This window comes from Myotis yumanensis, unplaced genomic scaffold (assembly GCF_028538775.1).
Source record: "Myotis yumanensis isolate MYYU_CA2020_CCGP unplaced genomic scaffold, mMyoYum1.0.hap1 SCAF_2, whole genome shotgun sequence".
Taxonomy (NCBI): Eukaryota; Metazoa; Chordata; class Mammalia; order Chiroptera; family Vespertilionidae; genus Myotis; species Myotis yumanensis.
In genome coordinates, this window is record NW_027223753.1 from 24138712 (window position 1) to 24164198 (window position 25487).

Below are 25487 nucleotides of genomic sequence, written 5' to 3' on the forward strand. Positions count from 1 at the left end.
GGAGAGCTGGTCTACCGCCAGCCTCCACTAACGCGGTACGGGGCCATCCTGACAGCACCCACCAGTGAGACCCTCGCAGACCACCCCCTCCGCATCCCACTAACGCAGTGTCTACTCGGTCTAGGAGTGGCGGACACGGAGGTGAATAAAACAGACAAGGCCTCTTCAGAGACTCGTGTGACAGGTGGGGACACACAGTAAGTAAGGAAACAAATCAAGGAGCAAGGCAAGGACGCGCTGGAGTAAGTATGCAAGATTCTGTCACCTTCAGCATCTTTGGGGAGAGAGGGAGACCTGCCCCCAGCAGCTGTACCCCAGCGGTTTCTCTGCCTCCATTCTATGGTCCTGGGAGCCCAGGAGGCCCTGTGGCTCTATCCAGAAATGTCCATGGTCTTTTTGGCAATTTCTGAGAGAATGCCCCACTGGCCCAAGTCCACACTGCATCTGGTACATGGTCAGGGTAATAATCATATGTCTGCTTTTCCAGGGACAGTACTAGTTTGTACCTGTTGTCATTAATGCATTACTATTATTATTATATCAATATTATCAATAGAAACCACCTTCATTTGCAAAATAGGTAAAATAAGTTTATGCTCTCCCCCCGCCGCCCCCCCATGCCTCATTCATGGAGTACCTGTGTCTGGATCCCTGAAACATCTTTTTTAAAAATATTTTTATTGATTTCACAGAGAGTGAGAGGGTGTGTGTGTGAGAGAGAGAGAGAGAGAGAGAGAGAGAGAGAGAAACATCAATGATGAGAGAGAACCATTGATCGGCTGCCTCCCGCAGGCCCCACACTGAGGATCGAGCCTGCAAACCGGGCATGTGCCCTGACCAGGAATCGAACTGATGACCTCTTGGTTCATGGGCCGATGCTCAACCATTGAGCCATGCCGGCCAGGCAATTCCTGGAGCGTCTTGATGCCAGACTGCATGCTTTCTACCTCGGCATCTTCTCCAGATGTTGGACAACACGCGAAGGCCTGCCCCATCCTGCCCCAGGAAACCTTGGGGCCCACCTCCCTGGACACTGCCCAGCACTTGAGAGGCATGGCAGAGGGGGCGGCATCTCTTCAGATGGCCCTCCCTGCCTGACCCCCTTCCACTCCAGCCATGGCTCTGCCCTGCCCATTAGCCCTGCCCCTGCCAAGGATTTCTCCTAAAGAAAGCGCACACTCATTAGATGTTTCTGGGGAGAACCAGCAATGCCCTGTGCACAAAGAGGCATCAGCAAGTGTTTGCTGAATCGGAGAGAGCACACAGCACCCCTCGGTGAACTACATCCCAGTCTGACCCAAGCACACATGCGATTGAGATGCCTCTTCCTCCCAAGAAAGTTGAATGGCATTTGCCATGTGCATCAGGCCCCGGCCTTACAGAGCCCCTGATCTCCTGCGTTCTGCCCCAGAGTGTCTGGTCTTGGCCCTCAGCTTCCGGGGTTAGAAGCCCTGTCCTGCTCCAGAAGGGGCAGAGGCAGGGGCAGGGGCAGGGGCAGGGGCAGGGGCAGGCACGGGTCTCCTCTGATAGAATGGTTTCAGCTCAGTGTGTTCAGCAAGGATCTGACCTCTTGGGCCAGGATCCCAGCCACCTGGGAGGCAGGCCCTGAGCCTTGCCTACCTGTGTCCATCATCTGTGCACCCTCCCGGCAGCCCAGCCGGCACAGCAGGGTGGCAGCAGGAGGCCTCTTCATGCAAATTAAATAAAACAACCTTTTTATCTGTTGGCTGATTCCCTCTTTTGAAGAAATCAACTACAAATTCATTTTGGGGGCGAAGCAATTATGATGATGGATGGAATGTCAGAGAAAGGGAATCAAACAGAAACCAGAGGCTGGGCGGGGGGAGGGGGCGGCTTCGAGGAGCAGAAGAGGGGGGACAGGCCCTTTCAGCTCCCATCCTGGCTGTCTGTCTGCCGTCCCCCGCTCCCCCGATTTGTGGAACAGAGATGCTGCGTAAAGGGCCCCTCCCACCACAGCTCACAGTCCACTTTGGCTCTATAAGAAGAGATTGAAAATGCCATAACAAGAGGCATAGCTTGTACTCAATAAGTGGTGAGCACTTACTGTGCCAGGCACTTTCTAGGCATTCTCTCATCTACTTTTCACCACTGCTGTGCAAAAGAAAGATGAATTCACCCATTTCCCAGGTGGAGAAACTGAGATGCCATACTGACTCGATCAACTTCATGCTGCTAAAAGGGGAGCAGAATTAGGACCCACCCTTCATTCCACTGCAATAGAAGCCCTTACAAGGAAAGTGAGGTTTTAGCTCAGGGCCCTAGAAACCAGCTGGCCCATTCCCCTCCCACCCTACCTGTCTCCAGACAGGGAAGTGGAGGCTAGCTCCAGAGCCAGGGGCTAATCATTGGAGGAACTGATACATTAATTCAACCAATAGTTACACAGTTTCAGGCACAGTTCAAGGATGCAAGAGCTCTAAGTTCATAGTCAAAAGCTTCAGCAACCCCAGCCTGTGAAATCTGGAGAACAGAAAGATCCCCTGGGCCTGACGCGGGTCCTGAATGGGAAGCCCAGCTCCTCTGCGCTAACTATGTGCTGGAGAGGACACCGGAGCTGCTGCCATGGAGGGACTCGCATGAGTCCCTGGGTGCCAGCCCAGAGCCAGGAGCCCTGGCGCTCCAGGAAGCGCTGAGCTGGTGGCTGGTCTGCCTGGCAGCCTGTCAGTTCATAGAGAAGAGTCTGGGCTTCTACTTAAAAGGCTGCTCCAGTAAAGACCTGCTAATTGTTTGAAACACATTTTCACTGAAGTGTGAATTCTCTTCTCTCTCTCTCTCTCTCTCTCTCTCTCTCTCTCTCTCTCTCCAAACCTCCTGTGAATTCCAGGAGAGCTCAGGCTGCTTCCAGCAGGGAGGCTATTCCCTTGCCTGGAGCTGGAGGGAGACTGGGATGGCAGGGACCAAACCCCACCCCTGGCTTCACCTCCCGTGGACTCATGGGCACTGGTCATCCCAGGAGAGCTGAGGTGACACCCTGGGCACGGTTAACTCTGGGGAAGTGGCGACTGCACTGAGAGGGAGGCAGGAACTGAAGCTGGGGCTCCGTGGGCTGAGGGCTCAGGGTGCACTGCAGACTCCACCCGCCTTTGGGTGATAATAGAGTACCCAGCTATGAAAAATAATAGCTAACAGCTCCGCGAAGCTTGCCCTGTGGCTGGCACTGTTCTAAGTGCCTTACATATGGAATATCCCTGCTCATTAGAATCCTCACTGCCTGTCCTGTTTCACAGATAAGGACACTGAGGCTGTGAAGGTTTAATTGTCCAAGGTCACTGTCCTCTGCTAAGCAGGGTGGATGGGCAGCCAGGCCTAGTTCAGGGCGCAGACGATGGGGGGGGGGGGGGGTGGGCATAAAACAAAGAAAGAAGTGAGTGGCTGCCACTCTCCCCCCTCCCCCGTGCCAGGGCCCTGCTCAGAGGTCAGGCCAGGCAGGGAAACCGAGGACTGTCTGGAGAAAGAACAGAGCCAATGGAGTCATGTAGATCTGGCAACAAATCTTGGCGAGCCAGGAGACCGCAGGAAGTAATTAGCCTTTCTCTGACTTCATTTCCTCGCCTATAAAGCAGAAATGACAACACCTACCAGCAAGGTTATTTCCAGGAGCTGAGAAATCAGACACTTGCATGACCCGGAGAACAAGTGACTCCTTAAATTTTGTGCCGGAGGCACCTCATTAGTCCTTCCCTAGTTCTGGCCCTGGAGATAATTACATGTTAAGTATCTGGAAGAGGAAATTTCTGGCAAGAGTAGACGATACGTAAGCGAATGACTAAAAGAAAAATGAATGGCTCGTAGGTGAATGAATGATAGCCGTCGTGCACTCATTCCTGTCTAACCTGTAAGCCCTGTGCAGGACAGCAGTCCCGGGGACTCAAGGAGGAGAAGGCACGTGCCCTGCACGCAAGGAGCTAACAGTCCAGGGGGACCCTGCAAAGCCAGGGATGCCAACTTTGCCCTTTGCTGCCCAACCAGGGGCTGGTCTGGTTCAGGCCCTGGGCCCACTCTGTGTGAGAGACCTGCCAGGCCCTGGTGCAGGTGAAGACTTGACTCTCAGACGGAGACCCGAGCTTGGCCTGCAGTTTGGGGAAGGGAAACCCCTGCCTCTTAGCATCTTCTCCCAGGCACTAGGCCAGCTCAGGACGCACATCCCATACTGGGCATCGGAGGACATCTGAGAACTGTGTCTCAGGGGCTTAGGACCCCCCTTTAAACCCCTTCCACTTGGGATACACAGAGCCGCCCTGCTAGGGGTCCTCAGAGGGTGCAATCATGACTTAAAAACCCCACCCCCACAGGAGGAGGGCCTCGAACCAGCAAGGGAGGCAACAAGGAGGGGAGCCACAGAGCAGCTTTCCCGGGGCCAGCTCCGCTAGGAAACAACAGCTGGAAGGTGAATTCTGAACATCAAGCATGTCTTTCCCTGGAGATCTATATTAGAGATGGCAAAGACCCTGCAGGCTGGAGGGTCGCAGGCCTCCCATGGCTTCCTGCTGTCCCCCAAGTTTAGGGATGTGGGGATGGGGCAGGAAATAGAGGGTTAGAGAATATCAGAGCAGGGGGAGGGGCGGGGCTGGGGAGGGAGGCAACAGAATGTTCTCAGGCTGCAGAGAACCTGCTCCCAGGACCCAGGCCACAGGGACAGAAGGGAAGCGAGACTCGAGCCATGGGTTCTGATTCCTGTGACCTCGAATTTCGGGAAGAAATCTCCTACTTATTGCACCTGATCATCCACTGCAGCCTGTCCCTCTGGTCCTCTTCCCCTGAACCCCACCGGCTACGGAGCCAGAGAAGGTGGGTCTAAAGCAGTCTCCTCGTCTGCGAAATGGGAGCACAGCCGAGACCTCTCAAGGCTGCCTTGATTCTCAGCGAGGTAATCTCTCTACAGAGACTCAGCCTGGGAGAGGCCGTGGGAAGAGCCTGGAAGCAGCGGAGCAGACCCAACACCCTCTGCAACCAGAGGGGCGGCTGCTGAGCAGAGGGACAAGGCAATGGCACCTGTAGGCAAGTGTGCCTGCCTGATCCCACCCCCTGGCCCCTGGCCACACTGTTCAGTTAAGCAAGAGGCCCCCAGTGGCCAATGATCAGTGGGGCAGGAGGGCCGATGCCTCTCCCAAGTGGGCCTCATCACAGGCAGGCGCCGAGCTAATTTAAAGATCTAAGTGGAGCATATTTCTCCTGATTCGGCAGTTTCAATTGAAGTATTGTCTCCAAATAAACGCTGGAGCCCCAGCAATTAGTTTTCTGGATGTTGGGCCAATTTAAGTGGAGTGAAGAGGGGCTCGGGGGAGGGAGCTGGGGCTGGGCAGCTAGAGAAGAGCCTGAGCCAGCTCAGGGACCAGGCCTGGGCCTCTGCCGCGGCAGGGATGGGCTCTCAGACCTCGAGGTTCCGTCAGGGATTGGAAAAGTCCAGTGTCCATCACAGACTGTCGGAGCTGGCAGGGACTTGTGACATCGTGAGGCCTGCTCCTGCAACATCACTTAGACGGATCCTTTATGCAGCCCGAGAGACTGCGGATGGCTCCACGTTGTCCATCAGGTTGGAGTTCCGCCTGCGCCTCCTGACTCAGGCGGCAACACAGCAGCCACAGCTTGCGAGGTGCTTCCGGTGTCTAAAATCTCACTCAATCAGCACACTGGCCCCAAGGGATGGGATGACCAGTCTTCAGAGTTGAGGGAACAGAAGCTCAGAGAGGGTAGGTGACTCCCCCAAAGTCACAGAGCTGATAAGTGGTAGCTTTGGGGGTTCTGCTCTCCTGATCATCCCCTGCTAGACGGGGATATGTCTCACATTCTCCTTGGGCCCCACGGACAAAGCCTTGTTGTGCCCCAAGGAGTCCCACCTTCTGGGCTACCGTGGTTTCCCCAGGACAAATCCCCTGGCTCCCAGGAAGTCCCTGTCTAGTGTGGAGGCAGAGTCTCTGCCCCCAGTGAAGAGAGGGAGGGCAGGACTTGGAGAGGCCGGCTGAGGAGGTGCAGCCGGGAGAGACACTGGCCTGTGGTCAGTGGAGAGCTGGGCACAGAAACACCACCATTAAACCTACAGCCCGGCCCCAGGCCAGGCTTGGCCAGAGGCAGCCATGGGATCTGCACCGAGTGATCCCCAGGGGAGTCCTGACACCTGGGGCCTGAGGCTGACAGGCAGGGCTGCACCCCAAGGGAACAGGTGGGACACCTGTCCTTGCCCTGAGGGGACATGGGCCCTGGGGGCGGTACAGGCAGGCTGGCGACCTGGCCTTGGGGCAACCCAGAGTGTGCGGCCCCAGCAGGCAGCAAGGAGTCTGTAAGGACCACCGGGCCTCCTGCAGGGAGACTGAGGTCTAAGACCAGTGCTTACTGTGGGCAGCAGAAAGGAGCCTCGAGTGGCTGCTGGGCTGCAGTGGGGATTTGGACACCTGGGTGTGGGCATCATCGGGAGTGACAAGGGCAGATCGGCCTGATTCCGAATCCCACAGACCTCCCTGCAGGTGGCTCTGGATCAGAAAGATCCCTCTATGAACAGCCTCACATTTGGTTAATTAATAACAATAACGAGAACAACATTAATAGCAACAGCCGTCACTCGTCGAACCCCTATTTTGTGCCAGGCCCGATGCTAGCGTCATGTTACAGGTCAGGCACTAGAGGCCCAGAGATACTAAATAATTTTCCAGCATCCTGCTGCATGTACACAGGGACTCAGAGCCCATTCTGTCCCCCACAAAAGCCAGCGCACTTTGCTCCTGCTGTTTTCCAGGCTGCTGGGGGCCCCAAAATGACCCTGATTATTTGATTTTTAAATTTCCTCCAGGAAGATTGGCTCAGAAGGGGCAGGAAAGGAGAGAGGTGAAGGAGAAAGGACATGTAAGAAGAAAGAGGAGGAGACTGGATTATGGTTTCTAGGCTGAAGGAGGAGGCACTGGGGAGAAGAAAAGAGGCTATGGGGGAGGGGGGAAGGGGGCACAGGGTGGGGGGAGAAACAGGAACAACAGTTTCAGGAGGGACAGGCCACCGCTGCCCCAACCCACCTCCAGGCCTGCTGTTTCCATGTCTCATGGGCCCCTTTCACCCTCACCCATGCCCTTCCCTCAACCTCAGACAACTCAGTTCCACCAGTAAAAAAAAATTAAAAAACGGCATCTGGCCCTCCTCCTCTCCCTCCTCCACCACTACCTGAGTCCAGGCCCTGTCATCATCATCACTGTCGTCGCCCACCCGGACCATGGCCACACCCTCCTCTGGCCTCAGCCTCCAGCTCTGCCCAGTTCTTCTTCCTGAGGCTCTGGTCATGTCCCTCCCCCACTCAAAGGACTGGGGAGGCTGGCCACCACCTACAGAATCAAGTCCAAATTCTTCACCCTGGCGTTCAAGGCCCTTGGCAATCTGGTCCCCACCTCCCCCACCTTCCCTTTCTCTGCCTGCCAGGTTCTTTCTCTGTTACCACACGCTCTGCTCTTTCCCTTCCTGGATTCAAGCTTCAGCTCAAATGTCATCATGTCACGCCTTCGAAAGGGCTCACCTGCTCTGGTCTCCTTCACCTGCTTACCCTCCTGTATGTTTCCTAAAGCACTGCCAACAGCTGACATCTAACGTACTGGACTTTCCATCCTCCTGTCCCCCGGAAGCCAGCGATGCTTTTATTCAGAGCCGTGTGGTCAGGGCTCAGAGCAGGGCCAGCAGAATCACGGGCACTTGATACTTGTTGGGTAAATGAATGGCTGCCCTGCGACCCCAATTCGCATTCAGTGACCAGTAACACTTCACAGTTGTCCTACTGGGTCCCATGCTCTCCATCACTCGCCTTTGTACTTTAGCTGAAATGGGAAACTCCAGTCCCTCCTCCTCCAGGCAGCTGCCCTCCTTACACCTACCTCAGGCAGCCTTGTGATGCGGTGTTTGTAAAGGTCTAGTATTTAATGTAGGCTCTTTAAAAAAGAATGCAAGGTCTATGTCTTACTCCACTCCACCACACAGTACCTGCTACAAAACTGGGTACATATTAGGCACTCAGCAAACATTTCTTGGGCATAGCAGAGAGAATGAGAACTTGTTCAGCAAAGATTTTTCTGAAACTTACCTACTCCCAGCCAAACTCTGGGTTAGCCGAAGCCCTGCTGTGTGCCAACCGCCAGGCTGGATGAGTTCCACTGTGTGCCAGGTCCTATGTTGGGAGAGGCCCTACTTTGTGCCAGGCTCCAAGCTGAGAAAGCACCTACTATGTGCCAACCTGAGCTGGCTGAAACCCAACTGTGGATACATATCTTTTGGATGAGATCCTATGTTGGGAAAGGGGGCAACTATGTGCTTGGTTTCATGCTGAGAGTACACCTACTGTGTGCTAGGTCCTGAACCAGGCACTGGGGCAGCAAGATAAATAAAAGTCAGGCCCTGCCTTTAAGTGCCTCACAATCACCTGGGACGAGCAGCAAATGGGAGAGGAAGGGGAAGAAGGAAAGCACAAGGGAGATTAATAATAACTATTTATTCTGGCAAATTATGAGCGCATGGAGGGCCATCTGTGCATGTAGCTCCTGCCTGTCATCGCCAGCAAGGCCCAGCGCAGGAGCCCAGCTCAGCTTTGGGGAGCAGCTGGGCTCTCCGCCAACTTGTCACAGCCCTGGGGAAGGGGCACCCAGCCTTCTTGTCTCTAGCCCTGCAGCCCACTGCCCACCAGATGGACATGTGGGCTATTCTAAAAATACAGCCAAGGTTGACCACGGGTAGGGTGGGAGTATTGCCCCTTCCTGCCAGAGCTGAGATGGCCATTCCCTGAGCTGGAAGATGCTCAGGGACCAGGATACAGAGGGCAGCTCCTGGAGTCTCCATGAGGAAGATGGGTCAAGGTCACTGCTGGGCAGCTCAGGTTGAAGGAAGGCCCCACAAGGTCTGTGGGGAGGCAGAAATGGGCTCAAGGATGGATTCCCCAGAGGGATGAGGGTGGGACCAAGGGAAAGGCTTAGCCAGCAACATGAAGCATGCCCCAGACCCCATTTTACAGACAAGAAACAGGCTCAGAGTGGTTAAGCAACTTTCCCCAAGTCACACAGCTGGTAAGTATGAGAGTCAAGGTTCGAATACAGGTCACCCGGCAACGGAGTGTGCCCATGATACTGGAGTTGCTCTAAATGTGTATGAGCTCTTGCTTCTCTCTCTCTCTCTCTCTCTCTCTCACACACACACACACACACACACACACAATCTCATTTTCTTTCTCAGAGCAATGCTACGAAATAATTTTTATTGCCCCAGTCCTAGCGGCATAGAAGTTGGAACTCTGAAAGGAGAACTGGCTTGCCAAAGATAGCACAGCTGAGACTCGATCACGTTGGAATTCCAACTCTGATCTTTAAATATACTCATTCTTGCTTACAAAACACACAACTACTAAATAATATAAAGGAAAAAATCAGCACCACTGATAATTGCACCATCCAGAAGAATCACTGCTTGTATTTTGGTACAGGTCCTTCCAGTCTTTTCTCCATTTGCAAAATAATATTTTTTCAATAAAATAAAGCATTTTTCCATTAAAAATATGTGGGAACTCCATGACTTTCTTGAAAAATCCTAACAGCTGGGCAGTTAGGCTGTAGCCAGTATTTAAACCCGTCTCCCACACTCCCTGACAGACCAGATTTGTGGAAGACAAAGCTAGCATGGACTTGGCAGCCTCTTTCTGGGCTTAGCTGAGTCAGTCTTTGGCTGGGCAGCCGGTGGGCAGCACAGAACAGAGGCCAGGAATGACAAAGATGGTGGCCCGGTTGGTACCCTTCATCCCAATGCCCAATTTTCTCTGGTAAAGGCAAGAAACTCCACAAGATTTGTTTGTTTGTTCATAGGGAGTCTTTTAAACATTTTTGATTAAATTTATTGGAATGACATTGGTTAATAAGATTATATAGGTTTCAAGGGTACAATGCTGGAATACATCATCTGTATATTGCATTGTGTGCCCACTACCCAGAGTCAAATCTTTTTCTGTCATCATATATTTGACCCCCTTAACCCTTTGCTACCTGCCCGCCCCCTCCCTTGCCCCCCATGCCCTTTTCCCTCTGATAACCACCATACTGCTGTCGGTGTCTATGAGTTGTTGTTCGTTTCTTGTTTTTGTCTTGCGTGTTCACTTGTTGCTTTTGGTTTTATATCCCACCTATGAATGAAATCATACGGTTCTTGACTTTTCCCATCTGACTGACTTCGCTTAGCATCACTGTCCTGATAGGAACGCAGCGTTTCCCCTGCTGGAGAACAGAAGTGTGACGTTGGAGGGAGACATCATTTGTGGGAGCTGCTCTCATGAATGGTTGTGTGCTCTCACCTACCAATGACACACTGACCCCCTCGGGACATCGGGGGCCTAGGATGCTACAGTGAGGGTGCAGGTAAAGTCTGGGAGGCATGGCTGTAGGCTGGGTCAAAGGTTTTTCTAAGGGTTTAGCCAAGGCGGGGCAAAGCACATGTACTCAGATCCAAATAAAATATTTCCCAGAGCATCCAAGAAAGGAGAAGGTGTGGAGTGTGCACCTAGGAAGAGGTGGCTCTGTGGTGGGAGCTAGCTGGGCCAGGAGGCCAGGCTGCTTCGGGTCACCCAGCTGTGAGGCAGGGCATAGGCATCCTCTGAGGGTCAGGTATGCAAGCAGAGGTTGGGGCAGGTGACCATGAGCTCCGCAGCCCCTCTGGAGGGCCCAGCACAGCCCTGCCTTCAGAGTGAGGAAGAGTGGACCAAGATCAAGGACATATGCAAGAGAGGGACAGCAGATACCCAGGGCCCTTGGTCTGAGAGCAAGGACACACAGAGCAAGGGACAGCAGACACCCTGGGGTCTTCATTTCTCCTTCCTTCTCCTCTGCCTTCTTCCCATTGCACACCTGGGGGTGGCCATGTGACTGTTGGGGGCCAAGTGGCCTGAGCCCAAGGCCGCCTCTCCATGCAGCGTGGCTCCTGTCCTACTTCTGTCGGCACTGCCAATGCCGGGCTCGTGCAGATTAATGAGGCCACGGCTGAGGCCCCGTGCCCAGGGACTGGCCTTGTTTCTAGGTGACCGGCTACTTGAACCTAAATTAACTTTGACTACCCTTTGTGCTCTCCCCCTTGGGCAGGGCAGGAGGAGAGGAAGGGGGAGAAGGCAGAGAAGGGGTAGGAAGAGGAGGAGAAAAATGAGAGGGAGAAGGAGGAGCTGAAGGAAAGAAGGGAGTAGAACTGGGAGGCATGAGAGAGGGAGGAGAGGGCAGTGAGGGACAGGAGGCCGGGATGCAGAAGGGCAGTGTCCTGGGTCCAGACACGTGTGGCTGCTCCATGCATCTCACATCCTGCCAAATAGCCCCTCTAGGACAGTGGTTCTCAACCTTCCTCATGCCACGACCCTTTAATACAGTTCCTCATGTTGTGGTGACCCCCAATTTCATTGTTACAAATTGAACATAATTAAAGCATAGTGATTAATCACAAAACAATATGTAATTATATATGTGTTTTCCGATGGTCTTAGGCGACCCCTGTGAAAGGGTTGTTCGACCCCCAAAGGGGTCGCAACCCACAGATTGAGAACTGCTGCTCTAGGACCTTTGGAAGGTTCTCTCTCTCTCTCTCCCTCTCTCTCTCTCTCTCTCTCTCTCTCTCTCTCTCTCTCCCTCTCTCACCAAAGGGAAATGGATGTTCCTGCCTGCTGGGGTCCAGCCCCAGCAGGTCCAGGGGTCCCCAAAGGTGTGGACGGAGTCAGCGAAGAAGGAAGGACTCGGAGGCTGCATTCAGGTGATCATCATGGTGAGGTTCTCCCTCTAGGATCTCCAGCCAAGTTCTGTCTAGGTTCTCCAGCCAGCTTTTATAGCCAGGTTCTGTCCAGGATCTTTTGCCATGTTCTCTCCCTAGGTTCTCTCTCTAGGTTCTGTCTCTAGGTTCTGTCCAAGTTCTCTTGCTAGGTTCTATTTCTAGGTTCTGTGTCTCTAGGTTCTTCAGCCAGGTTAGGTCACCAGGTTCTATCCAGGTTCTCCTGCCATGCTCTGTCTAGGTTCTTCAGTCAAGTTCTATATCCAGGTTCTGTCTAGGATCTCCAGCCAAGTCCTGTCTCTAGGTTCTGTCTAGGATCTCCAGCGAAGTCCTGTCTCTAGGTTCTGTCTTTTGTTGTCTTGTTACACCTGTATTTATACCAGTTGATTTTAATCCTATCAACTTCTATTCCAAAGGTTAGGGTGTTTCTTATCTCCATTCCAGGGAGTAAAGATTATGTAGCTTAAGCATGATTAACTACCCACCTGGCACTTAGTTAAGGGGTTTTATCTCCTCCCTAACTTCAGGGAAAAATCCCTACCTGGGGAAACAACCTTTCTCGGAGAGGTGACCTTGGTTAAAACACATAGCGCTAAGGGGAGCAAACATATCAAGAACAGTATGCCATATACGCCAGGTCCCCCGAAACATACGCTGTGCAGATGTTTCTTCTCTGCAGCGACTGTGTCAAGCAGCAAGGATGGACCGGCTCCCGGCACCTGCCAATTACCCACTTCAGCCCATGCACCATCAGGACCGAAGGCCCTGCTGAACAGTGTGGAAGCAGGTGACTTTCCAGTCCTGGGAGATGGGAGCAGAGGGCAATGCAGCTCAGACCTCCTGACTCCCTTGCTCTTTCTGCTGTACAATATGTACCACACAGTGACAAACGCCTACACATAGGAGAGAATGCCTACTCAAAGAGCCCTCCTCCAGGAAGTCTCCGGCTCCCGTGACCTCCTATAGAGCTTCCTACAGGGCAGCAGCGTCTGACAGTTCATTTTCGTGTCCCAGTTCCCAGCACACAGCAGGCACTGAATGAATGAATGAAAGAATGAATGAGATGAGGCTTTGGGGTCAAACAAACGTGGGTTGAATTCCCCACTCCATCTCTTATTAGCTCTGTGACCACTGGTGAGTTTCTGAGCCTCTCTGAACCTCAGTTTCCTCATCTCTCAAGTGGATCTCTTGCAAGGTTGGAAAATGAATTCCATAATGCAATCCCTCATTCATTCATTTATACACTTACTGCATGCCAGACAGGCTCTGGGATAGGCATGGGATAGATAACCAGTGGGAATAAACTGACATGGTCCATGACTCATGAAACCCATGGCTTGGTGGGGCATACAGATAATAAAAAAGTAGTGAATGAATATTCAATTGCGTAAGTGCTAGAAATGAAAAAGGCAAGGTGCGATCACACAGAATGGTGAATGGGGGAGCCTAGCTCATACGTGGTGGTCAGGGAAGGCTTCTTTAAGGAGGGGACATTTAAAGCTAAGATATGGAGACTGAGAAGGAGCCTAGATGTGTGACTGTGGAAAGCTCTCAGGCAGAGGGGCAGCATGAGCAATACTGTACAAGGTGGATGTTGGTATTACCATCCAGGTGTTCACAGGGTCCTCTGGAGGGGCTCTGGAGGCTGACCGAGGACCACATGGGGGAGGAGGGGGAGAGGGTGCCTGCATGCCCTCCACTCTCCTTCCTTGGGCCCATCCACGTGTTCAGCAGGCACACACCGAGCTCCTGGTCTCTGCAGACTGTACACCTTCCTGCTGGCGCTGGGCAAACCCTGACACAGGTTGAATAAGGTAAACTGCAGGAGGGAAAATAACCAGAAGCAAGAGGCCCCGCCCCCAGGGCTGTGCTGAGGACACTGGGAGCCATAGCTGGGCCCTGTCTCCCCAGGGTGCTGCCAGTCAGGCAGACTGACCTTGGCCTCCCTCCTCTAACTCTGTGCTGGCTGCCGTGCCCAGCCCTGGTGCAGGAAACCTGCTGTCCCAGGAAGGAAAGGGGCCTCCCGGGAGCGTGAGTCTGATGCTGCCACATAGGCATGAGGAGGATGAAGGGCGTACCTTCAGCTGGGGAGTCAGGAGAGAATACCTGGAAGAGGGGCCGTGGCAGCGACAGAGGCACTTCTCCAGGCTGGGATGAAGGGAGGGCACTCCTGCTGGGAAGACCTTGTCTGGCTGATCCCAGGACTGGGGTCTCACCAGTGCACCAGCCTGAGTAGACTGGGGTGCAGGGCAGAGACTTCTCCTGCCTGCATCTCCCAGGGCCCAGGACACGCCCAAGAACTTGCTCAAGAAGCGTTCAGGATGCCCTTCTGCTGTGGAAGCCACAGCAAAGGCAGAGGCCCGAGGGGCAGTGAGAGGGGAGCCTGGGGCCTGCCCTGAAGGCCCACATACAGTAGGCGGTCCTCCTGGAGGGAGCAATGGGAGCCACTGGAGGGTTTGAGAGTCATCACTGAGTGGTGTGTGTGCGTCTCCAGGATGTTTGGGGTGGGGAGATGGGCTGAGGCTGGAGGCAGAAAAACAGGTGGGAGGGCACATCTATGTTCTAAAAACGGGTCCCAGGCTTACCCTGCTTAGTGTAAGGAGGCTGGGGAGAGAATGCACACACAGTCACATACATGTACACACACACAGGTCCCCAAGGCTTAACCAGATGAGTGTAAGAAGACTGGGGAGACTGTGCACACACACCTACATACATGCATACACATGTCCACACACATGTGCATGCAGAGGCACATGTGTACACCTGCATACACATAAGGACACACACACGTACATATCACGAGTAAAACCTGGCACAGGCAGGCACACAGGGCTACACAAGTTTGGGCCACACAAAGGCACTTCAACACACATGGGTAGAATGGACAAGTGCCTACAGATGTGCACAAAGGGACACAGTGCTACGTGTACCTGCACATGCACACACACAGGCCCATAGAGAAGGGACAGCCAGGGAAACAAGCTGGCCAAGGCCTACTCCTTTCAGGACAGGCAGGAAGGCCAACTGGCTGCGCACTGGGTGGTGGTGTTTCAGGCAGTGGCAGGCAGAGGGCCCTGGAAGCCCCAAACAGGTCTCAGCAGATGAGGGGTTCCGGGAAGGGTCTGGAGTGCACCGATTTGCTGAGGCTGGGGAACAGGTCAGCCCGCCCACCAGCTGTTTCCCCTTCTGAAATAACAGTCGCATAAACATGACAGCCCACCTGGCTAATGGCAGGGTCTGGCCCGGGCTGTCACCAACCCTGTCAGCGGATGGAAAGAGGCAGGCATGGGACATGGGAGCTGGGTCTGACCTCACACTGCCCATCCCCAAGCACCCTGAGAAGCATACATATGCACATGTGTTCCTGTCGGCAAGCACACATGTGGTGGGCAGATGCACAGAGGCCGATTGACGGAGGTATGAGCACATGCATGGCACTGGTACACAGAAACAGGGTACTGAGTCATCCAAGATCCTATGTCACCCAGACAGAGAGGCATAGACACATGGCACACACGCTCACACACCTCCAGAGCACATGCATGCTCACACACACGTATGCTGCCCAGATCCATGGAAAAGCAGGGCACATGCACACACATCCACACACAAGCATATCCAGAGAAACACAGAGCACACAGACCCTTACACACTGCAGTCCACATACTCATGGTCAAACAGCAGAAGCTCACAGACACCCTGTCACATGCTGGATAGACACAGATGCATCGAATACACTAAGACGTTGAAAACCAAAGACACATGCATGCAGACATGCCTTGCACACGTACACACAGGCACTCACACGCATCCACAGTGTGTGCTGACCTTCTGCATGAGGGTTCCCCTCCCTCACTGCCTCCTCTCCCCTCCCTGCTGGCCAGCAGACATGGCCAAGGCCAAAGCCTCCTTGACGAAGGCCCAGCATTTAGACTGGATTCTCAGAACTGATAGGTGGCAGTGCCGCGAAGCAGAGTCTGGATGTCACCGCCTCTCCCAGGCTGCCAGGCTGCCTTGGCAGCCAGTGGGGCACTTGAAAGGCCTCTGGGCAGGAGTCCTGAGCCGTGGCAGCCTGCTCACCCATCTCAGCCCTCAGCCTGGGATCAGGACACAAGGAGCTCTGATCTCTACCCCTTCAACACCACCTCTTCTCTCTCCAGACAAAGCATCCCAAGGCTGCATCAGGGCAGCAGAGAGGGAAGAGGCCCTGGGAACAGAGGGCTGGGGGCAGGCAGGCGGTGTGATTGGTGGGGCCCGGCAGCTGCCTTGGCGGGAGACTGGGTGGAGGTGCTGCGTAAGCACAAGCCCGGAAGAGGAAAGTTACTTAGGAAGATTAAATGAGTCAGTGCAACATCTCACCAGCAGCCATTTAAGTGACTCAAAGCCTCGATTGTAAAACCACCAGAATTTACTGGGAAGGCGGCATTCCAGTCACACCAGAGAGAGGGAGAAAGGCCAGCAGGTGGGCTTCCATCTCCAGGAAAAGGGCTGCCCAGGGCCACGTCCACTCCTACACCGGTCCTGCGACCAGCGCATGCACTCCATGGCCCATCCTGTCAAGGTCTTGAAAGATTCCTAAAAGAGCCTGACCCTGAGCCCAGCACCACTGGGCAGGTGAGAGCCAACGCTCCTGCAAACACTCCTGTCACTCAGAAGTAGGCGGGGATGCAGCCCACAAGACGGCCATGAGCTGACAATTGATGACGACGGGGTGATGAGGCACGACGAGGGCTTGCTGGTCTGGTCTCTGCTTTGGCATATTTCACAAATTTCTGAAATAAAATTTGTTTAAGCTTTGGATCCCCTCTCTTAGAGATAACACTAATTCACCATTATTCACTTCATCGTGCATTCATTCAATCCATCATTTTCACGGAGGTCCAGTGGACTCATGTGTATCACTCTGGGTGAGGCCCAGCACCCGCGAGGGTACAAAAGGCAAGATCCCAGTGCTGGAGCTGGATTGGGCCCGAAGTGCAAGTAGGAGGACGCCTGATGGGGACCCTGTGTGTAACTCCAGTGCCGAACACAGTGCTTGGCACCTGCTCGATGCTCGAAAACACTGCTGAGCCAATGAAGTGGGAGGCAGGTGAGGAGCCTGGGGGTCACTGGAGGAAGAGGGGGACCCTGAGGACTAGAGTGAGATGAGTGAAGATGACCTGGCTGGCTGAGAAGTGGCCTCAGGGGCTCTGGATCCATGCTGGCTGTCAGGCGGGGCGGTCCAGAATCCCACATCCAGCCCTAGAGTCCTTCCCATCCGATTCCCATTTTTAGTTTAGCCAGGCTTCCCAGAAATCATTCCCTTTACTCCTGGAGACCCTCTGGCACTGCTTGGCCACCCCTATAGCCTGTATATCAGACTCTAATTCCCCCATCCAGTGAGGACCAGCTATGTCCAGGGAGTGAGCACCCCAACCCCCTTCCAGCCCAGGACCCACTGGGGAGCTGGGGTGTAGGTGGGCACCAACCCCCAGGGAAGAAGGGGTGCTGACTTGGCCTTTGCCAGGGAACAGCCATGCACATGCCACTACCATAGCAGCGTTGGGGCAGGTCAGCGGTCACCCCTCGGCAGGAGCCGGACACACAGAGATGACCGGCCCTGAGCGCTCATGTGTAGGAACGGCAGCTCTGACTACCCGCTCTGTGTCCCGCTGTTTCTGCAGGCGTTTGGTGTGCAGTGTACCTGTACTCAGAGGACGCCCTGTGCAATGTGCCTACACACTCACACACACCCTCCTCCTTCCCCTGCTCCCAAGCCTCCACCGCCCCTCCCTCAACAGACCTGCCTGGGCTGGGGGTTAAGGGACAGGCAGAGGCAAGCAGGAAAGGGGTCTCGGCCTGAATTGCAAAGTCTGAAATAGCCCACCACAAATTATCTTTGTTCTGACAGGCTGATTAGCATAATTATCCCATCAGAGAGGAAAAAAGAAAAAAACACAGGAGAGGACGAGTACCGCGGCAGACAGAGAGACAGCGGGGGCAGAGACAAAGACAGCAACAGGCACCCAGAGAGCTGGCACCTTCAGGAAAGCAGCCACCGGCACCAGGCAGAGCCCCGAGGGAGCCCTCCCCCCACCCCTCCCATGGCAGGCCAGGCTCAGTGTGGGCTGCAGGAGCTGTCTGTAAACTGGGAGGGCTGGACAAGGTGATCGCTAAGGTCCTGCCAGCTCTGACGCTAATGCCTGGAGGTGGCGGAGCTGGGATGTGCTGGACAAAACCATTTCGCCAAAGGATGCCAAGACCCTCGCGTCAAGATTGTTCTGCTGTAATTCAACTCACATCTCCTCATTTCCCACCATCCCTTAGGAAAAGCCCAGAATGTGCCCTTCCCTATGCCAGACGCTGTGTTAGGTGCCGGGGACTCAGCAGGGACCAGGAGGGCAACTGTCCTTGCTCTTGGGGAGCTCTCAGCCTGATGGAGGACAGAGAAACCCATCAGGTGATTTCAATACTGTGACAACCGGTCTGAGAGCCTGAGACAGGTGCCCTGGGATGCAGATGAAAGACACGGGATCCAGGTTTTGGGGGAAGATACTCCCAGCACCATAGCCGATGGCTGTTGCTCTCTAATCACCCAGCACCTGGCTCTGAACAAGTGTACAGGTATTAGCTTCACAACTAGACAGAAAGATCCTTGGAAGTAGGCCTCTCCCACTTCTTGCATATCTCCCACTGTCCTGAGCACACAATGGGCTTAACCCACACTGAATGGAAACTCTTTCCATGCTCAGAAAAGGGCCGCAGAGGTCCTGGGCTCAGGCCTCTGTCGCTTCCTTCCACTCTCAGCTCCAAAGGTCTCCCCCCAGGTCCAGCCCCCAAGAGGTGAGACCCAGCCCCAGCTCCACTTTTCAAGAAGGAATGAAAATGATGCTTCCAGTTTCTGGGGGAAGGGGCAGAGGAGGAGAGAGAGCCAAGCAACCCAGTGGGTCTCGGAGACCTGGGGAGTCCTGAGCAGAGCCCACACACCTACAGTGGAGGCCGATTAACCCTGGGGAGCAGGGTGGCTGGAGAAGGAGTTAGTGCAGAGGAATGGGCGGGGGAAGAAAGGAGGGCAGATGAATAAATTCGAGAAAAAGACAGAAAGAAAGGAAAAGAATGAACAAAACAATCAAAGGGTAAGAGACACACACCCAGAGAGACAGAGAGGCTAAGAGACAGAGACGGGAGTGCACAGGTCAGGGAGAGAGAGGGGGGAATGGAGAGGCAATGAGAGCAGCCAAACCAGATGGAGAAAGACCAACATGCATGGATAAGAAAAGGAGGCAGAACAAACAAAAAGCTAGAGAGACAGATAAACAGCCCAAAATGGTCAGGGGTGAGCGGAGGTGAGGAGGGGCAATGGCAGGGACAGGAAGGATGGAGGGGGACAGAACCAGCATCAGGGAGGAAACAGAAGCAGGAGGGGGATGGGAGGAGAGGCTCCCTCCAGGCCAGGCCAGGCCAAGCCAGCCAAGCCTGGGGTCAGGGCGCTGGGCAGGAGGCCGGTGCCCAGTGTTCTCTGCTCCATCTGTCTGTCCACAGGAGCTCACCCAGCCTTCCACTCCATCGCGCTGGCAGGTCTCCTGCCCGCTTGGCTCCTTAAGTATGTCTGGGGGAGGCGGGTGGTGGAGAAAACTGCTCCAGGAATAAACAATCCTGCTCAGCCTCCCGAGACCAGGACACTCAGGACGCCAGGCTGAACGTGAAAGTCACACCCGTCACGCTTCCAGATGGTTTCTGCGTGGCCACAAGGAGGCCTGGGGATTGCATTAAAAACTGCAGTGTTGAAGAATGCCTTCAGGGGGGCAGGCACCGTGCTATGCATGCTCTTTCTCCACATTATCTCCTTGGGTCGACGCTGCAACTCTGAGCTGTCTACCATTATTCACTCCCTTTAAACATTGGAGGTTCAGAGAGATTCAGGAACTTGCCCAAAGTTGAACAGCTGGGGAGCGGTGGAGCCGGGATTTCAATCTCTGCTTTTAATTTCTACATCTTGTGATTAATAAAGAAGAGCCAGAGGGTGCTCTAGGGACAAAGAATTAGCTGGTGAGAGTGAGAAGACAGTGTTTAGAGCCAGAAGCCTTCTCCTCCCAAGGAGAGGCCTACGACCATTCTCTCTGAACCACCCTAGTCCCGGAGGCCCCCTGGGACAGAGCATGCTGCGGCGGGCGGTCCTGAGATGCCATGGGCCTGTCCTGGGCAGGAGGGAGCCAGCCGTGAGTCTGGGGGCACCAGGCTGCTCACACACCCGAGTGAGACCTGGAGCAGATGGAACAGGTGTGTGGGGCAGCTGTACCTCTGCCCTCTGGACAGTCCTCAAGTCCTTCCCCAGACAATGTACCCCTTTGACTTGCCCAGAGAGATGCTGGCTGAGGGCTCAGAAGTTGTCAGAGCTCAGGTGACCTCCCTGTGGAGGGTACCTTTGAGCTTTGACCTGGCAGCCTTGGCTAGCACAGCTGGTGAGGACAGGACATTGGACCCCAGGCTCCATGTGACCAGGGATGGCCTCCACAAGTGACCTCTCTCCCTCTCCTTATACGTAGGTCAGCCACAGACAAGTTTAGGTCGCTTAAAATCCAAAGCCCCAGGTCTCTGCCCTTCTGACTCAACCAGCACGGGTGCAGGCTCTCCACGCGCCAGGCTCTGGCCTAGACGCTTTCTCATGCTTCCTGTATGATAGTCTTCACAGTAACCCTGTACGGGAACGTGCCTGGTGCCATATGATAGATAAAGAGACTGAGGCTCAGTGAGGCAACTTGGCCACGACCACACATTGTGAGCAGCTGCATAGCTGGGATCCAGCTCTATTTGTGTCCTTTCCACTACCCCCTCCCACCCCTAAAGCTACCCCATGTGATATGACCAGCGTCAAACTGAAGCCTCAAATGCCACTTTGAAAAGTGGAGCCCAGAAGGGATCTGACAAAAGTCTCTATGCCAGAGCCCCTAAGGAAGCTCTCATAGCTGCCAGGTGCCACCACCACAGCCCAAGCCCCATCAGCTGACTCAGTTTCCTAGGGAAGGTTCTGAAATGCTGCTAATTCTCCCAATTACAAAGCAGATGCTACCAATCTCGTTAAGGTTGATCACACAGCAGAGCTGCATGAGTGACAGCTAAACCCGAGGGCGGGCACAGCGGAGCGGAAAGCATGCAGCATTCGAGAAAGGAGGCTCAGCTCTCACCCCAGAGCTGCTCTCCTTCAGAGTATGACCTTGGGCAAGTCACTTAACAACCCCAGATTTCTATTCCTCCGTCTGTCAACTGAAGGAGTTGAATTATGTGGTCCCCAAGGTCCCCTGAAGGCTGAGCCTTCTGGGAGCCTGTGATTCAATTAAAGTTTACCGGGCTGCCTATCAGCAAACTTAATGACTCTTTAAAGTTGACCAAGGCAGACAAAAAGATTAAATGTAATTTCATTGAAATGGGAAAAGATGAGAAGAAGCCAGCAAATAGCATCTTCACACAGAGGCAATGCTTACCAGCATACAGTGAGTCACTGCCTTTGCGTGGGGGGAAAGGAGGAATAAAATTGGATTCTCTGAAGCTCATGTGGGCTGGTCTTCCCAGAGCCTTGCAGAGGACTGGCCGCAGCCAGAGGCCAGATGAGACCCTTGGGGTTAATTCAAAGTGGAGGGATGGAGGGAGGGGGGTCTCAGGAGAATGGGATTAAGCCTGCCTAAGAGAGGAATTTATGACAACTGCAGTCAATTCTTCTCCATTTGACCCAGAGGCCTCCAGACCTGCTGGGAGGTGGCTCTGAGAGACTGCCATTCTTGGTATTGAGTCCCAAAGGGAATTTTGGTCCCGGGGAGGTTAAAGGTCCTCTGTGAAACAGCAGTGCCCTAAGAAACAGTGCAAAGAGGGTGATTTAAGCAAAAATACTATTTGTTTCCCAATTTACAAGGAATTACACATGATTTACAGCCCAGCCTGCCTCTTGCACAAGCAGCTCTGTAATTTACAAGACCATAAAGTCAGGGGCTCCCATGCTCCTGCCACTATAAATCTGGCCAGGATGGTGACTTGGGGCAAAAATGATTCATCTGCCCTTCCAGGATAAGCCTTCACACCGCTCTATTAGCCGGGGAAGCCTCGTGCTGGGACGGCACTCCTCAGCCCCACCCAAAACATGAGTTTTGCTTTGGAAGAGAAATACGTCCCATGTCTCAAGAGATTGTGGGCCACTGGCATGCTGGCCAGTGAGAGGCCCAGCTAAGGGTGCAGGTCCAGCCAGCTGCACACCGATGCAACCTATCTTTTGTCCGGAGGGGTCACCTGTGACACAATAAGAAACGTTATATTGATCTCTGCCCCCAGCTCCTGCTAATATTTGATCTTTGACCCTGGTGCCTGACACAGAATTCACAACATCCTTGTAATGGACTCAGTTATAGTGGTAACAGGAGCATCTTATGCAGAGCTCCTAAATCCTCAGGAATTTCCTGGGGGAATGGAGAGGCAATGAGAGCAGCCAAACCAGAGAGCAGCCAAACAGGAGTGTTTGTTGTTCCAATAAAGTGGCTCCTGGATGAGGGCTGGTCACCAGAAAGACCAAGCTGTGAGTAGAAGCTTGGAGATTTCAGCCCTGTCCCCTATCCTCCTGAAAGGAAGAGGGGCTAGAGCAGGGGTGGACAAACTTTTTGACTCGAGGGCCACAATGGGTTCTTAAACTGGACCGGAGGGCCGGAACAAAAGCATGGATGGAGTGTTTGTGTGAACTAATATAAATTCAAAGTAAACATCATTACATAAAAGGGTACGGTCTTTTTTTTTTTTTTTTTTTAGTTTTATTCATTTCAAACGGGCCGGATCCAGCCCGCGGGCCGTAGTTTGCCCATGGCTGGGCTAGAGTGTCAATAATCATGTCTATGTGAGGAAGCCTCCATAAAGTCCCTAAAATATGGGATTCAGAGAACGTTTAGGTTCATGAACACATCCATGTGCCAGGGGTGGTCACCCAAACTCCACAGGACAGAAGCTCCTGCCCTGGGGATCCTCCCAGACCTTGCCCTCTGTACCTTTTCATCTGGATGTTCATCTATAGCCTTTATTTTGTAATAAACCAGTAAGCGCAAGTGTTTCTTTGAGTTGCGTGAATTGTTATAGAAAAATTATCAAACCGGAGGAGGGGTTGTGGGAACTCCCAGTTTATAGCCAAATCAAACATAAGTGTGGGTAACCTAGGGACCCACTCCTTGTGATTGGCATCTGAAGTAGGGCAATCTTTTGGGACTGAGCCCTTAGTTTGTGGGATCTGATGCTATCTCCAGGTAGGCAGTCTCAGTGTTGGGTTAAATTGCAGAGCACCCAGTCAATGCCCTCAGGAGGCCGGAGAACTGCTTGGTGTGGGGGGAAAAAACCCACATCTGGTGCCAGAAGTGAAGTACTGGGAGGAGAGGATAGAGGAGAACCAGTGTGTTTTCCCTTCCTCACCCCAACCCCTTCCCCACAGGCCGGGTTTGCATCCACCAAGTCAGCCTGTGGCAGATTTGTGATGTCTCAAGCAGGAGATGAGACCAGACAGGCTACTAGACAAGTGTCAGACATACATGCCATGGTTTGGCCTAGATTGAGCCTAAAGACTTTGCCAAGCCAACAGGGGCCTTGGAAGGGTCAACAGAACAGGCTGGACCACAGCCTCTTTGCCAGGACCAAGGTGGAGCTGGGAGGTCAGCACCAGGGACAGCTCCTGACAAAGCTCTGCAGGGCTAAGGCTGAGGGTGACCATAGCTTTTTGACTTCCCACAGTTCAGGTTAGCCTTACATTGGAGGGCAGGTGAGAGAAACTCCTAGCTTGAAAAAGCTGAACTGGGAAGGTTCATCAGCACAAGAGCCTTCTCTCCCTTCCTCATGAAGCTGGTCACTCTGGACACTACTGATCCTTCATGTATTGAGGGGCAGCTTATTTTCCAGGATCCTCCTCATGAGAACTTTCTTCCAAGGTAGAGTCCACACCCTGCTCCACCCCAGCACTCTCACCTGCATGAGGATTCTAACCTTCAGACTTGGCCCCAGGAAGGAAGGAATAATAGATGCAGGCATGGCGAGACTCTCATTCATTCATTCAACAAATATGTACTTAACACCCACTGTTTTCCAGAATATGTGCTTTTTTTTCTGTGGATACAACTATAATATGTACTGGTGGCCCGATTCATGAAATTCATGCACATTAAAAGGGAATTAATTAGAGGAAATATTTTAATATTGCTATTTGCCCTTTCTCTATAATAGAAGTGTCAGAGATGAAAGAAAATTAGTAAAATGTATATGAAAATCTCCCTCCTGTCAGAGTCTGGGGCACACCGAGGGACCCAGAGTCAAGTCCCCGCCCACCTGTGTGCTCCTCAAATTTGCGCGAGACCCAGACCCGGCCAGCCCCACCCCCGTCAAGCCCCACAGGGCAGGGGATCCAGCCTCAGGTCCCCCCATCAAGCCCTGCCAGGCAGGGGGTGCAGCCTCAGGTCGCCCAGCCCCAGCGCGAGGGTGCTAGGGTGTGACAACCATTTGCATATTAGCTCTTTATTATATAGAATTTATATATATATATCCCAAAACATGTATATACATTTTAACAACTGATAGCTCAATTTTGAAAATGAATTTTATTTTATTTAAATATATTTTTTATTGATTTCAGAGAGAGAAAGGGAGACAGAGAGAGAGAAACATCAATGATAAGAGAGAATTATAGAGGGGCTGTCTCCTGCACACCCCCTACTGGGGATCAAGCTGGCAACCCAGGCATGTGCCCTGACTGGGAATGGAATCGTGACCTCCTGGTTCATAGGTTGATGCTCAACCACTGAGCCACACCAGCAGGGCAAATGAAATCTATTTTGATAAACACTGCATTTATAATTATTCAAAGTGTATGTATACATGTTTTGGAAACTCTATATATAATGTTTACATATATAATTTTTATATGTATTCCTTATCTGTATAAGTGGGGACAAATACATTTATGATAATTACCACTAATATTTGATGAATTCTAACTAAATATCTAGTCTGTGTTGAGCCCCTCTATAGTCAATATCTCATTTAATCTTCTAAAGAACCCTATAAAGTGGGTGTCATTATTATCTGGTCACACAGCTAGCAAGGGGAGGATCTAGGATTTGAACCCAGGCATTCTGACTCTAGGGCCTGACCTCTTAACCACTACACAATGACAATGTAGTTTAATCAGTTCTGTGACAGAATGGAAGAGGCAGGTTAGTGCATAGAAGAGTCTTTCTGATCCTCAGTTTTCTTCTCCAGTCCTTGGTCCTTCCTTCTCCAGTGAGACCTGGGAGACCGGGACCCAGGCCTGAGTCCTTCCTAAAAAGCCCTGAGAAGTGCTTCTGACTCTTGCTTTCCTCTGGCCTGGCCTGACTTCTGCTCCCACCTCCATGCCCAGCAGGACTTGACTTCTCCCTGCCTAAGGGTCACTCCTCAATGCAGGACTCAGGCCCCTTGAGAGTGTAATTGGAAATGAGGGAGCAAGACTCCTGGGTCATCTCTGGCTAGCTGCAAAAGCCAACCCCAGGACACAGAGCCACAGCCTATGGTCTGCGAAGGTGGGAAGTGACAGGACAGGAAGTAAAGAGGAAGCAAGATGGTAAACCAAGAAATAAATCCAGGCTGACAGTCAGAGTGATATGGGCAAGGCCAGAAGTCCTTGGGCAGTGCCCACACAAGGTATGTGATGAGTGGTGAAGAACAGAAGAGTAAAGAAGATGCATTTTGGTGCC

At 53.0% G+C, this 25487-nt stretch overlaps 1 protein-coding gene across 1 annotated transcript in view; it reads right to left on the minus strand.

The window, feature by feature from the left end:
* Positions 1 to 25487, minus strand: part of GRIK3 (glutamate ionotropic receptor kainate type subunit 3) — a 201065-nt gene that overhangs the window by 115180 nt on the left and 60398 nt on the right. The gene's annotated exons all lie outside the window — the stretch shown is intronic.